General features: G+C 38.9%; 1 protein-coding gene and 1 long non-coding RNA gene across 2 annotated transcripts in view; both read left to right on the forward strand.

Moving 5' to 3' along the window:
* The first annotated feature begins 372 nt into the window (after positions 1-372).
* On the forward strand, positions 373-1,430 carry LOC131464960 (uncharacterized). The gene is made up of 3 exons (XR_009241280.1): positions 373-426; positions 492-563; positions 1,246-1,430. It is a non-coding gene; the product is annotated as an uncharacterized LOC131464960 (long non-coding RNA).
* Positions 1,431-7,412: 5,982 nt separating this feature from the next.
* Positions 7,413-15,052, forward strand: part of LOC131470465 (collagen alpha-1(XXI) chain-like) — a 29,872-nt gene continuing 22,232 nt past the window's right edge. Inside the window, exon 1 of the mRNA XM_058646348.1 lies at positions 7,413-7,558. The gene's annotated coding sequence lies outside the window, so the exon portion shown is untranslated. The remainder of the gene's footprint in view (positions 7,559-15,052) is intronic.

Consider the following 15,052-nt stretch of genomic DNA (forward strand, 5'->3'; position numbering starts at 1 on the left):
GCAAATGCACAAAGACAGCATTATTGAGCCTTCCCAATCTCCTTAGGAGGCTCCAGTTGTGCTAGTCACCAAGCCTGATGTCTCCCTAGGATTCTGTGTTGATTTTCGTCGAGCAGCAGTCTTCAGTACCCTTGAATTAAAGTCTGGATATTGGCAGGTCATCATGTCCCAAGAAAGCATGGCCAAGACTGCTGTTATTACACTAATAGGCTTATTCCAGTTCAAATCCATGCCTTTCGGTCTAAAAATGATGGGGAGGATATGATCTCCTATGCCTCCAGGGAGTTGTGCAGCGCTGAGTGCAACTACTCAACATCATGTAGCAGCATGGATGTGCTCCATCTCATGCACTATGACGGCCTTAATTTGAACACGGCTGGACTTACACGCCACGCTCAAGGTGCGCTGTCTCTCCAGTTTGCGGTGGTAAGTGTCCTCCCCCTCTGCATCATACTGTTTGGTGCCTCACGGCTAACACAGTGTGGTTGCAGGTGAATGCCGGTAGCGGCGTGAGTCTCGCTCTCTCCCCCTATGGTTGTGCGGGCATCATACTCGGCAACAAGGTTTGTTTTTTTGTTTAATTGCCGCGTTTAAAATATTGTTTTAGCACCATAATACAAGTTCTGATTTTGTATATTTTTTAGATTAATGTTGGCCACCTGGCTGATTAAATAGTGAACTGGATGACGTCTTTGTCTCAATCTGAGTCTGCTCCGCCTTGACGTCGTTCTGTGTCGCTTCACGGCTTCTCCGCTTGCCGCTGTCTTGCGGCTGTGTCGCAGCATTGTGTGCGCTTGTTTTATTTTGATGTTTTAGTGTAGGTTCATTTCGATTTTGTTTATTAATTTGATTTTGTTATTTCACCTGCCCTTTTTGTTTGTTTTGATTTCTGAGATTGATTTTGGTTATTTTGATTTCATTAACTGCTGTGTTACATATATTTTCAGGGCATATTATTTAAGTGCTTTATATAGTGTTATGTTTATTATTTTGGGGAATTATATGTAAATTATTTTTGGTAGTATAATTTGCCCAGTGGTAATTCTTTGATTTATTGTGTTTGATTTGGTTATTTTCTTTGAGTGATTAGTGATATTTTCTTTGTTTTTTTCTTATTCTGGGAAATGTATATTTAGTTTGAACAGAATTTGCCCAGTCCTATTATTATTATTATTATTATTATTATTATTGTTATCATTATCCTGAGTTTATTCATGTAATACATTTTTGTATCTTGTTTTTTAGTGCCAAGGCTGGTGGTGGTGCTGGTGACCTGGGTGGAGGTGTCTGTTTTCCCTGCGTGCTGTGTCCCCTGGGATTTGGGTATTCACTGTGTGTGTGTGCGTGTGTGCCTGTCACATAACCTGGTGATTTGAGTATTTTAATTTAGACTCCTCCTTTCACTAGCTGCATTTCACCATGAGCCTAAGCTTGAACAGATTTATTTCTTTTGGTTTGTAGAACACATTGTGCTTTTAAAAGATTTATTAAAATGTGCATTATTTTAACATTTGGAATCACGTCTCCTGCAATTTCTTTGAGTAGAACTTACTTGCGTGTCCTTTAATTGGTATAAAATAATCTTTGGGTGAAAGTCCCAAAGTGGCGTTGTCGGCTCCTTAACTTTAAAATGTATTACTTAGTTAGGTTTCTTCCTTACTCTCGCCACAATCAGAAAAGGAGTGTCGTGCTGTGGTGTGGGCTGTTGAGAAATGGAGAAATGAACACAGAGGTCCGTCTACCATAACTTGAAATAATTACAACTATATGATCCTGCCGGTGTCGTGCCTGTCTGGCACTCAAGTGAGTCAGGAAATCCAAGTCAGCTTCTTCACATTTAAGAAGCTCAAAAATGCCAGAAAGTCAAAAATATTCACATTTAAGAAGCTGAAAAATAACAAAAAGTCGAAAATAATCACATTTAAGAACCTGAAAAATGTCACAAAGTAGAAAATATTCACATTTAAGAAGTTGAAAATGACAGAAAGTAAAAAATATTCACATTTAAGAAGCTGCAAATGGGAGACAGTAGAAAATATTCCCATTTAAGAAGTTGAAAATGACAGAAACTAGAAAATATTCACATTTAAGAAGCTGAAAATGACAGAAACTAGAAAATATTCACATTTAAGAAGCTGAACAATTAAAGAAATTCGAAAATATTCACATTTAAGAAGCTGAAAAATGACATAAAGTAGAAAATATTCACATTTAAGGAGCAGAAAAATTACAGAAAGTAGAAAATATTCACATTTAAGAAGCTGAACGATTAAAGAAATTCGAAAATATTCACATTTAAGAAGCTGAAAAATGACAGAAAGTAAAAAATATTCACATTTAAGGAGCTGAACAATGAAAGAACGTGCAAAATCTTCACATTTAAGAAGCTGAAAAATGTCAGAAAGTAGAAAATATTCACATTTAAGAAGCTAAAAAATTAAAGAACATAGAAAATATTCACATTAAGAAGCTGAAAATGTCAGAAAGTAGAATATATTCACATTTAAGAAGCTGAAAAATGACAGAAAGTAGAAAACATTCACATTTAAGAAGTTGAAAATGACAGAAAGTAGAAAACATTCACATTTAATAAGTTGAAAATGTCAGAAAGTAGAAAATATTCACATTTAAGAAGCTGAAAAATGAAAGAACATAGAAAATATTCACATTAAGAAGCTGAAAATGTCAGAAAGTAGAAAATATTCACATTTACGAAGCTGAAAAATGACAGAAAGTAGAAAACATTCACATATAAGAAGTTGAAAATGTCAGAAAGTAGAAAATATTCACATTTAAGCTGAAAAATGACAGAAAGTAGGAAATATTCACATTTAGGAAGCTGAAAATCGTCAAAAATTCGAGAATATTCACATTTAAGAAGCTGAAAATCATAAAAAATTCGAAAATATTCACATTTAAGAAGCTGAAAAATGTCAGAAAGTCGAAAATATTCAATTCAATTCAATTCAATTCAATTCAATTCAATTCAATTCAATTCAATTCAATTCAATTCAATTCAATTCAATTCAATTCAATTTGTATAGCGCCAAATCATAACATACATTATCTCAAGGCACTGTACATAGACAACATCAAGGAGAGCAGAGAACCACAACAGATCACACAATGAGCAAGCACTAGGCATCAGTGGAGAGAAAAAAACTCCCTCTTAACAGAAGAAATCTCTGACAGAACCAGGCTCAGAGAAGTGCAGTCATCTGCCTCGACCGGTCGGGGTGAAAGGAAAATGGGGGACAGAGGAGAGGTGGGGGAGAGAAAGGACAAGAGGGAGATGAGGTAGAGACAGAAGAGAGAGAGAGACCAGGAGCAGATACAAAACAACCGTATCAAGTCACAGTTTATACAGTCAATGATATCGACTTTTAATTATAGCACAATAATAATGGTGATGATATGTATGATATGGGTAGCCTCGAAAACTGGATCTGGATCCTGCAACCTGCAAGATGAGAATACAGAGAGAGAGAGAGGGAAGAAAGGAAAGACACAAACTAGGGAGAGAAAGAGACAAAGTTAATGACATATAAAAAGTCATAATCATACCCTGAGTGTGACAGAGTGAATGTGCGTGCACCACAGGAAAATCCCCCAGCAGTCTAGGTCTATAGCAGCATAACTAAGAGATGGTCCAGGTTACCCTGAACCAGCTCTAACTATAAGCTTTATCAAAAAGGAAAGTTTTAAGTCTTACTTTAAATACAGAGAGAGGCTCCGCCTCCCGAACTGTCATTGGAAGCTGGTTCCACAGAAGAGGAGGAGCCTGGTAACTGAAGGCTCTGCCTCCCATTCTACTCTTACAGACTCTGGGAACCACAAGTAAACCTGTATTTTGTGACCTAAGTGGTCTGTTAGGGTGATAAGGTAAGACTAGGTCTTTCAGGTATGAAGGGGCGTGACCATTAAGTGCTTTGTACGCGAGGAGGAGGATTTTAAATTGAATTCTAAACTGTACAGGGAGCCAGTGTAGAGAAGCTAACACTGGAGTTATATGGTCTCTCTTTCTAGTTCCTGTCAGAACTCGTGCTGCAGCATTTTGAATTAACTGAAGGGTTCTTCCAGACTTGTTGGTACATCCTGATAATAAGGAGTTACAGTAATCTAATCTAGATGTAACAAAAGCATGAACTAGTTTTTCAGCGTCCTGTAAGGACAGAATGTTTCTAATTTTCAAAATGTTCCGCAGGTGGAAGAAGGCTGTTCTGGAAATTAGTTTCATGTGTGAATCAAATGACATTTCCTGGTCAAAAGTAACTACAATTTTCCTCACAGTGGAACTGGAAGCCATGGTGATCTAAACTGACAATGTGTTTTCTCTGAGGTGTTTAGGGCCGAGTATAAAAGTTTAAAAGTAGAAAGTTACAGTTCATCCAGGACACTAAGCAGCACTAAGATCTAACAGGACAAGTAAAGAAACTAGACCATTATCTGAAGCCAAGAGAAGGTCGTTACTAACTTTAACTAGTGCTGTTTCTGTGCTATGGTTTAATCTAAAACCTGACTGAAAATCTTCAAACAGGCCATTAATGCGCAAATATTCACATAATTGATTAGCAACTGCCTTTTCTAAGATTTTAGAAACAAAGGGAAGATTAGATATAGGTCGGTAATTAGCTAAAATATCTAGGTCAAGGGTCGCTTTTTTGAGAAGGGGTTTAAAATATTGACATATAAGAAGCTGAAAATGAGAGAAAGTACAAAATATTGACATTTAAGAAGCTGAAAATGAGAGAAAGTACAAAATATTCACATTTAAGAAGCTGAAAAATGTCAGAAAGTCGAAAATATTCACATTTAAGAAGCTGAAAATTGTCAGAAAGTCGAAAATATTCACATTTAAGAAGCTGAAAATGACAGAAAGTACAAAATATTGACATTTAAGAAGCTGAAAATGAGAAAAAGTCGAAAATATTCACATTTAAGAAGCTGAAAAATGACAAAAAGTCGAAAATATTCACATTTAAGAAGCTGAAAATGACAGAAAGTACAAAATATTGACATTTAAGAAGGTGAAAATGACAGAAAGTCGTAAAAATGTACATTTAAGAAGCTCAAAAATGTCAGAAAGTCAAAAATATTCACATTTAAGAAGCTCAAAAATGTCAGAAAGTCGAAAATATTCACATTTAAGAAGCTCAAAAATGTCAGAAAGTCGAAAATATTCACATTTAAGAAGCTGGAAATGACAGAAAGTAAAAAATATTCACATTTAAGAAGCTGAAAATGACAGAAAGTAGAAAATATTCACATTTAGAAGCTGAAAATCGTCAAAAAGTTGAAAATATTCACATTTAAGAATCTGAAAATGACAGAAAGTAGAAAATATTCACATTTAAGAAGTTGAAAATGTCCCAAAGTACTAAATATTCATATTTAAGAAGCTGAAAATTACAGAAAGTCAAAAATATTCACATTTAAGAAGTTGAAAATGACAGAAAGTAGAAAATATTCACATTTAAGAAGCTGAAAATCATCAAAAATTCGAAAATATTCACATTTAATAAGATGGAAATGACAGAAACTAGAAATTTACATTTAAGAAACTGAAAAATGTCAGAAAGGAGAAAATATTCACATTTAAGAAGCTGAATATGACAGAAACTAGAAATTCCCATTTAAGAAACTGAAAAATGACAGAAAGTGGAAAATATTCACATTTAGAAGCTGAAAATCGTCAAAAATTCGAAAATATTCACATTTAAGAAGCTGAAAATGACAGAAAGTCGAAAATATTCACATTTAGAAGCTGAAAAATGTCAGAAAGGAGAAAATATTCACATTTAGGAAGCTGAAAATGTCAGAAAGTAGAAAATATTCACATTTATGAAGCTGAAAAATGACAGAAAGTAGAAAATATTCACATTTAAGAAGCTGAAAATCGTCAAAAATTGGAAAATATTCACATTTAAGAAGCTGAAAAATGTAAAAAAAATATCGAAAATATTCACATTTAAGAAGCTGAAAATGACAGAAAGTCGAAAATATTCACATTTAAGAAGCTGAAAAATGACAAAAAGTAGAAAATATTCACATTTAAGAATCTGAAAAATTACAGAAAGTAGAAAATATTCCCATTTAAGAAGTTGAAAATGTCACAAAGTACTAAATATTCACATTTAAGAAGTTGAAAATGTCACAAAGTACTAAATATTCACATTTAAGAAGCTGAAAATTACAGAAAGTCAAAAATATTCACATTTAAGAAACTGAAAATTGTCAGAAAGTAGAAAATATTCACATTTACGAAGCTGAAAAATTACAGAAAGTAAAAAACATTCACATTTAAGAAGCTTAAAAATTACGGAAAGTAGAAAATATTCAACAATTATTTTACATGCAATCACTATGATGTGATATCATATTCATATAATAAATTAATTTGACCATCTCCTTTTTCAGTATGTTGTAATCACTTCCGATAGGACTTCCGATAGGATCTTTGAAAACCGGAAATAAGACTGCTTGGTTATGGCAGTTTAAGTTAAATTGACAAAATGGAATGAAGGGAGTCCAGGTTACTCCAAAAGTATACAGTAAAAGTACTCCATACTACTAGTATATGAAGTACTACCCACCCCAATTATTTTTGTTGTTTATATTATTTCAAAGGCCTGTAAAATGCGTCATCTGTAAAAAAAAAAAACCCAGCAAATACTCAAGGAACAATACCATTTCTCGCCAGTGGGTGTCAGGGTGAGGATGATGAATGAGGGACTGCCACTTGAAGTACACAGTAAAGACAGCGCCACACAGATCATGGATGGTTATTCATGAACGTCTTCTCTATTATATTCCCAGATTCCCAGTGTTTCTTGCACAATAAAATCACTGGCACCAAGAAGAATGTTGTTATCATTGCCTAAATTCGACTCCACCCCTGGTTGATTGTACTCAATTCCATTGTAAGTCGCTTTGGATAAAAGCGTCTGCTAAATGACCGTAGCGCATACCATTTGGTTTGACTCAGAATCAATGGAATCTGCCAGGTGCTGGAGAGATTGACCTCAATGACCAGCAGCTCCTGTGTCCCTGTGACCTAAATGTGAAATGACATGTGAAAAAATAGGTATAATGTTCATCCAGCTTCTACCGCTTTATCCTCCACAGGAGGGTCGCGGGGCTGACATACGGCACATGAAGCTTCTCAAGCTCTCATGAAGAACTTGGAGAGCTGCACAAATAAAGCGAGTGAACAGGGCTGAAGCTTCGGGATGGACAGAGATGTTGTGATAGAGTTTTATTTTAGGTTGGTAATGAGTTACAAAGATATTCTCAAACGCCTGGCATTGCAAGCGTCGTGCAGAGGAAGTTGTGTGTGTGCCCACACTGGTCTCTGCAGTCAGTGTAGTTTTCTGTGGTGAAGCTCAGTCATGATTCCTTTGCCCTGACACTCCCTCTCTCTCTCTCCCTCTCTTCTCTCTGTCTCTCTCTCTCTCTGACTGTCTGTCACTACCAAGTCAGGACCTGACTCTCTTCACTTTCTCTGTTTACACAGTGACATTCATCAGCAATCAGTGGCTTGTTGCAGCGGCAGGAGAGGGTAAGAGCCTGTAACCATCTTCTTCTTCATCTTCATCGTCATGATCCATGTGTTTGATGTGTCTCTTCAGTCTAAAGTCCTACAGTGGGATGTATACCGAGGCACTTTATGGACTGAGTGACTGTGATGTATTAGTGAACATGTTGTTTTTTTTGTTCATGTACAGCTGTTATCTGTTGTATATGCTCTCATACATGTACCAACACTGTTTTAAAGTCTTTTCCATACTTGATGATACCATGGCATGTGTTCGGCTTCTGCCACAAATGAGCAGCCAACAGGACAATGAGAAGACAAGCTAAATACAGTCTAACTAAGTGCATACATCACCCTCTGTGATTATGGCTCAGAAAAGTCCTCTGCCTTTCTTTCTGTGTCTCTTGGCACTTTCAGAGTTTCGCTGTTCGTTGAGTCTGACGCCTGAAATAGCTCGTCTTCCAGTCTATGTACAAGTCAAGTGGAAATGATGGAGGAGGTGGTTTTGAACTGTTGATAGTAAGACACACACATCAATAGACTTCAGAGTTAGTCACCGATCATCTGTCACAGTGAACGTGACCCAGACGAGAATGAGCCTTTAATATTTAGCATGTTTTTACTTTCTGAGTTTACATAGTTTCTCCAACACACGTGGAAGAGGGGACATTCAGGGACAACATGAAACAGTAAATGTTGCTACATTTGTCGCACTGTACCTGTAGATGAAACTATTTTTAAAGGAGTTCACTCAGTGCTGAAGTCTAACAGCGCCGTGTCACAGTATAGTGGTGTTTAGATGTGTCGTCCAGCGCTGCACACAGGAAGTGATTTGTTTAATGATGGAGACAGACGGAGGCAACAGTAACACTGTAGCAGTAAAGTGAGACGAGTGACTTTGACAAAGAGTTTCAGAAGTGAATTCTTGATTTCCAGCAGTTGACATCTGTAATGTTGCGTTACTGCCTTCTACTGGAACTTCTTTTCTTTCATTCTTTACTACCTCCTTTAAACATGACCTTTCCTTTACCTTCAGGTCACTGCAAATAGATTTTAATACCAAAATCTTATGATATAAATAGAAATCAATGACTGGAACGTGGTAAAAGAGAATCAAAAAGCAACATAATGTCTCATCTTTTAGTTCAATGAGCAAATAACAAACTATAAACTCCACGTACAGTCAACTGCTGCCACTGTCTGATCTGTATATATTCTGCTAGTGTTTTATATATAAACACTGTTTACATGTTTTCATGAGAAGGATTTATCTTTCTGATTATTTTGTCTCCATATTGTCAGTGATGGATGTAGCAGATATGAGCATGTTAGGGACACAGTATGTGGCAGTGGTAGAATGCCTGTCTCTCTCTCTCTCTCTCTCTGCTGTCATCTCTGCTTCATAAACATCTGTGCAAAAGGAATGTTGTGTGAGGCCGGAGCCAGTGGAGGCGGCTGATGTGGTTGTTCACTGCGCTGCTGGTTTGCCAAATGTAGAGTGAGGTTTGGAGGAATTCAGGTTTACTGGCCACCTCCATCCACGCTCCGCGTCTCTAATGACTGATGTGCTTTAACATGAAAGCGTGAGGCAGCGAGCAGAGAATGTATAGCTGCATATGAGGAAAGAAAAGAAGTGTGTGTGTGTGCGTGCAGTTTGAAGGAACGCAGCAGACACTTTTAGAAGCAGTGAAGCACACGCATCATTCTGCAGTGGCATGACGTCTGTCTCTGTTATTTACTGTGGACAACATTTGCTGTTCTGGCATTTATTTCCTCCATGAAGGTGACATAAGAGACAATTTTAAGACATTTGGAGCAGATCTGAGTAAGACAGCGGATACAGGACTTTTCTTTAACATTATGAGATATAGTGTTTTATATAATGGTGGAGGTACACATTGCAAACTCTGAGCCTGTCCTCGAGTAGTGATACTCATTGTTGTAAATTGTATTTTAACACATTTTAGGTGGACCTCCTTTAATATAACTGTCCTCAAAACATGGCCCCTATGGACCAAGCACCATTTACCTGGAACAGTCTGCACAATGTATGTAAACTCTAGACTTTAATCGTAATCTGGCCAATACATGACAGCTGTGCCGGCAGCGTGTGAAAGATGTGTAGTAGAAAAATACACTGTACCAAAGATGTGCTGTATGAATGTGTGAGTGAATGCATGTGAATAAGTGAATGGCAAAGAACTGTAGTGTAAAGCAGGTTGGAGTGGTCATCAAGACTAGAAAAGTGTTATATAAATGTGACCTTTATCATTTTCATCTTGCATTCTTGTACTGCCGTTTTATTTATGTCAACACAGATTAGCTATTAGATTAGATTATAAAATATTTGTCTAGAAATAGGTTCATGTTATCATTGTAAATGATAGACTTTAATCTATAACTCTGATGAAGCTATAACACAGAATTAAACCCTTTTTAACTCCATAACTGTTAGAAACAATCTGATCTCTGGTGCATCACTGAAAGCAGTGTTTCCACAACTGTTCCAAATCACCTGCTTATATTTCCTCATCTGTTTCCACTGTGAATAAAAACTATGGTCAGCGTCAGAAGAAACCAAAGCATGAGGAAATGAAGTGGTCTCTCTTGTCAGCAGGTTTTACATGGTTGGAAACTGGAAATTGAAGGATAAAGGAGTTTATTACGCGCATGTTTTTTTTGTTTTCAGCACTGTGGCAGATTCAGCTCTGTGTAAAGTCAGTCAGTCATCATCTACCGCTTTATCCTCAACCAGAGGGTCGCGGGGGGTGCTGTGCCAATCTCAGCTACATCGTGGATGTAGCTGAACAGTTCGCCAGTTGGCCTGGACAGTTCGCCAGTCCATCGCAGGGCCACACACAGATAGAGACAAACAACCATTCACTCTCACACTCACTCCTATGGTCAATTTGGAGTGTCCAATTTACCTATCCCCACATTGCATGTTTTTGGACTGTGGGAGGAAGCCGGAGTACCCGGAGAGAACCCACGCACACACGGGGAGAACATGCAAACTCCATGCAGAAAGGCCCTTGTTCCAACCGGGGCTCGAACCCGGGTCTTCTCGCTGCAAGGCGAGAGTGCTAACCACTACACCACCGTGTGGCCTCTGTGTAAAGTCTGTCTGCTAAACAAAGAGAGGGCAATAAATTCTGTGTTAAACCCCAAAGCTAGCAAACGTTATAGTTACACCCATGTTTGACATTTTAAATATCTGCTCAAACAAGATTTCATTGTTATAAAAGTTTTTTTTTCTTCTGCATCAATGAATGTATTTTTATTCTCTTCAAATGACACATTGTTTCTAGATATCAGACTTCATGTCTCGATTAATTTTACGTCCAGATTAAAACAGAGCTGCACATTAAGTCTGACGTTAACTGCTCTGTCAAATAGTTATTACTTTCTAAAAAGGTATTTAACTGCACATCTAATATCTGCCACTAGAGGTTTTTTATTCCAAACAATAACAAGTTTGACGAGTGAGTAGACGTGTTCCATCAGACACACAATACATTAAAGGGGACATATTATACCCTATTTCTCCAAGTTAAAATAGTTCCCTGGTGTCCTAATGAACATGTCTGTGACATGCTTTGGTCAAAATACCATAAGGATGAAGCACCATAGCAGTTCAATAACCCTGCTAAACCCGCCCCTTTCAGAACGCTCGGTTTTCGTGCATGGTCCCGTTATATGCAAATGAGACACAGGTAAACAAACACCCACTTCTTCCAGGGGGTGTGTTGACGCCGGCACGCTCACGTTACCATGACAACAGCGGAACGTGAATCGTGGGAGAAACATGGCTGGTGGAGGAAACATTGCGGTTCAACCATATATGTTTAAACCAGAGTCCGACCCTGAACAAGAGGAAGCTACGGAAGAAGTTGTAGTATGTAGACTGCAACAGGACGTGTCAGAATGGTCAGTCATGAGCTCTATTTGACCTTTTCCTAAAAACGTGTGTGTTTGTACGTCGGTTAAATACGGTCGCTGCGTAAATACGGCGACCGCTGGCCGCTGTTTGTGTAACTCACTGCTTATAAAACTCTAGATTTGTTTTAGTAACTAGCATGCTACTCCCGTGTTCTCCACAGCAGTGGGAATGTAATAGCACGTTTTTTTATTATTAATCTTCTGGTCAGTCCAGAATTGTACTGACCACGCATCTCATGCGAAGTGGTGCGATCACACGAACACACGTTTGCTGACTTTATCCAGCACATTAGCTTCATATATAAAATCCTCTGAGGCTCCTCCGCGTTGACATAATACCGCTTTTCCTCCCTCGCCTGCCCTCTCGCATTTTATAGGGACAAGGTGGAGCAAAGGTGGAGCTCTTGAGGTAAACTTACTGGTGGGGTGGTAACATTCGCGGTGAAATGCGCATTGTGTCATCACAATGGCAGGGAATTCAACATTGTGTGTTTTATCTCCAATACTTACACTAAGGGGGACCACGAAAACATGACTGAGTATTCTTTTTCCACACTTTGGCGACTGGTAGGGCCTCCAGAGTCCCAAATATAAGTATTGAAAAAAAAGTTGACTTTGCATATGTCCCCTAAAACACACTAGTTAACTAGTACTGAATATCAGGATAATAAAACCAGTCAAACAGTCAGTAACTTTGAATAGAAACACAGATTTTAATGAATTTAAGAGTGTTGGAAATGTAAGTTCACTAGGCAACCAAATATTATATATATTATTCATGTCATTTTTAGATATTTAATGCAGAACTGTTTCAGAAACCTTCCTCCAATTCCCTATGTAACACCACATGAATGTTATCCATTCCACCCTCAGCTCAGCACATGTGTCACAGTGTCAGAGACAGAACAGTCAAATGACAAATAAAAGAAGAGAATAAATAAATGTAGTTGTAAAAGAAAAGCGTAATAATTCACCCCTGTGCTGACGCAGCTCTTGCTCTGACCTCTGTATTTAAGCAGACTCCACCCTTACCCACAGATTTAGGCCAAAACCATAAAGAAGGACTGATGCAAAACCAAGCAAAAAAATAATAATGTAATTAATATACTAACCAGTTCCTCATTTGGAAATACTGTGTATATAAAAGTGTGGTTGTTTTTTTTATGTAGCCTGACTTGAATGACTAAAGAAAATAACACATGACACAAACATGTTGGAATAACCTACGTTTTCAAACGTCTTTTACGTACAGTTTTTATTTTGGGTTAAAAGGAATGAAGGAAGAGTAGGTAAAGTAGAAATGTCTTTTCAGTTTGGTGAGACAGGATAAGTCTGACTGTGTCTCTGTGGATTCAACAATCGCCGCCGACGTTCATGGGTGTCAATGATGTAGTCTCGATCGCCCACCTTCTTTTCGACTTGGTAAGGGCCGCTATATTGTGCCTGCAGAGCCAGGAATAGGCAATAAAACCAGCACTTTATGACCAGGACTAAAACTCCTGCTTTTTGCATCCTTGACAAACCATCTCTTCATTTTGCCCTGTGCAACGGTCATGTTTTGCTTTGCCAATTCACAAGCGCGGCGAAGTTTGAAAAACGAAACTTTGACACAGTCGAGCAGATTTCGAGGTTTGCTATCACCCAGCCACTTCTCCTGCAAGAGTCTAAGGGGCCCTCTCAGTGTGTGCAAACACCAGCTTGGCGGGACTAAAGCCGAGGGATTCTTGTACCGCCTCACGAGCAGCAAAGAGGAGGAGATAGAAACCCTCGTCCCAGTCCCAGTCAAACTCAAGGCAGTAGGTGCGCAACATAGACTTCAATGTCCTATGGAAACACTCCATGGCTCCCTGACTCTCTGGGTGATAAGCGCTCGAACACAAATGTGTGATGTTAAGCTGTACAAGTTATGTAAGCATAACTTGTACAACAACACGCAACATAAAATTAGTTCCCTGGTCAGATTGTACAATTTTGGGAATGGCCTTGGGAAAGCGAGTCGCTGTACACATTATAGTTAATAAGTACTTGTTACCACTCTTGGTGCGAAGGAAAGGCCCAACACAGTCAGTTTGCACACGCTCGAACGGCTCACCAATAACAGGGATTGGATAAAGTGGATATGGAGAGATGGCTTGAGTTTTAGCAGTCTGGCAAACATGACAAGTTTTACAAGGGAGACGCAAGTCACCTTTAAACCCTGGCCAGAAAATGTACCGCAAGATACGATCAAAAGTCTTATTAATTCCTAGGTGACCAGAAAGTGGATTATCATGTGCTAGTTTCAAAATCTCACTTTGATATGTTTGAGGGATAACGATCTGTTCCACCACCCCCCAACTATCATGGCCAGATAAGTGTGGAGGTGTCCACTTACGCAGGAGCACGTTACCTTTTAGGAAAAACCCTGTTGACAAATCATCTAACTTCTCTTCTGAAATCACACATTCAAAGAGAGGAGCTAGTGACGCGTCCCGCTTTTGATCGGCAACTAGCTGCTCACGTGACATGCAAACCTTGGAGTCAAGTTGAGGCAAAACAGAAGGGGCAGGGACCTCTGGAGAGGCGGTGGAGAAGCTGAACAGTCAACCAGAAAACTGTCAGACAGTTCCACCTCAGCCTCCAGTTTTTGACACTCGGCCATTGCCCGCGTCACGGCACTGACAGAAAACACTTTGGGAAATTTGAATGCCAAATCGTCAGAGTTTTCTGGCAGAGGAACAGCAATTACCTCTGGGTTAATGAGCATTTTACCACCAGCCAATCATTGCCCAAGAGCAGAGTCACCCCCTCGATTGGGAGTTGCGCACGGAGCCCCACCTTAAGAACCCCCTTGACCAAATCTGACTCAAGATAGATGTTATGAAGCGGCAGGCGCACATATCGCATATCAAAACCTCTAACGAGCACATCTGATTTAACGGCAGATTTACCGGAAAATGGCAACACATGCTCCAAGATTACAGATTGGTTGGACGCAGTGTCCCTGATGATATGAACTGGTACCTTAGGGTCCCCCTCTGTCAAAGAGACAAAACCTTTCATTAAAAAGGGCTGGAATTCAGGGTCAGGAATGCACACCAGCTCTGCTGAAGCTACAATCAAAGACTCACTTTTAATTAACACAACAGATTTCGGTGGTTGAGACTTGTTCTTAAGAGTAAAGCATTTGTTAATGGTGTGACCAATTCTCTTGCAATAACTGCAAGTTGGTCTCTCCTTCACACCCTCCCCACTGTCCGACTTTTCAGGCTTCTCTTCACCCTCCCGTTTAACAAATGGAACATAGGTTTTTACCGGAACATTGTCTGAGTGAGAAGAGATAGATTTGAGTGAGGAATGTTAGATTTGCGCCATGAGGAGTAAGAACTACGCTCTGACACAGGAGTCCTCTCAAAACTGTCCCTGTGCACATGCTCATCTGCAAGGACAGTTGCAGCTGCGAGTGTCAAAGCCTTTTGCTCATTAATATAGGTTGCCAGCCTATCTGATAAACAGTTTTTAAACTCTTCTAGCAGGATGAGCTCACGTAACTGTTCAAACTCTGTTACTTTAGATGAATGACACCAGCGGTCAAACAGC

This window comes from Solea solea, chromosome 1 (assembly GCF_958295425.1).
Source record: "Solea solea chromosome 1, fSolSol10.1, whole genome shotgun sequence".
NCBI classification, from domain to species: Eukaryota; Metazoa; Chordata; class Actinopteri; order Pleuronectiformes; family Soleidae; genus Solea; species Solea solea.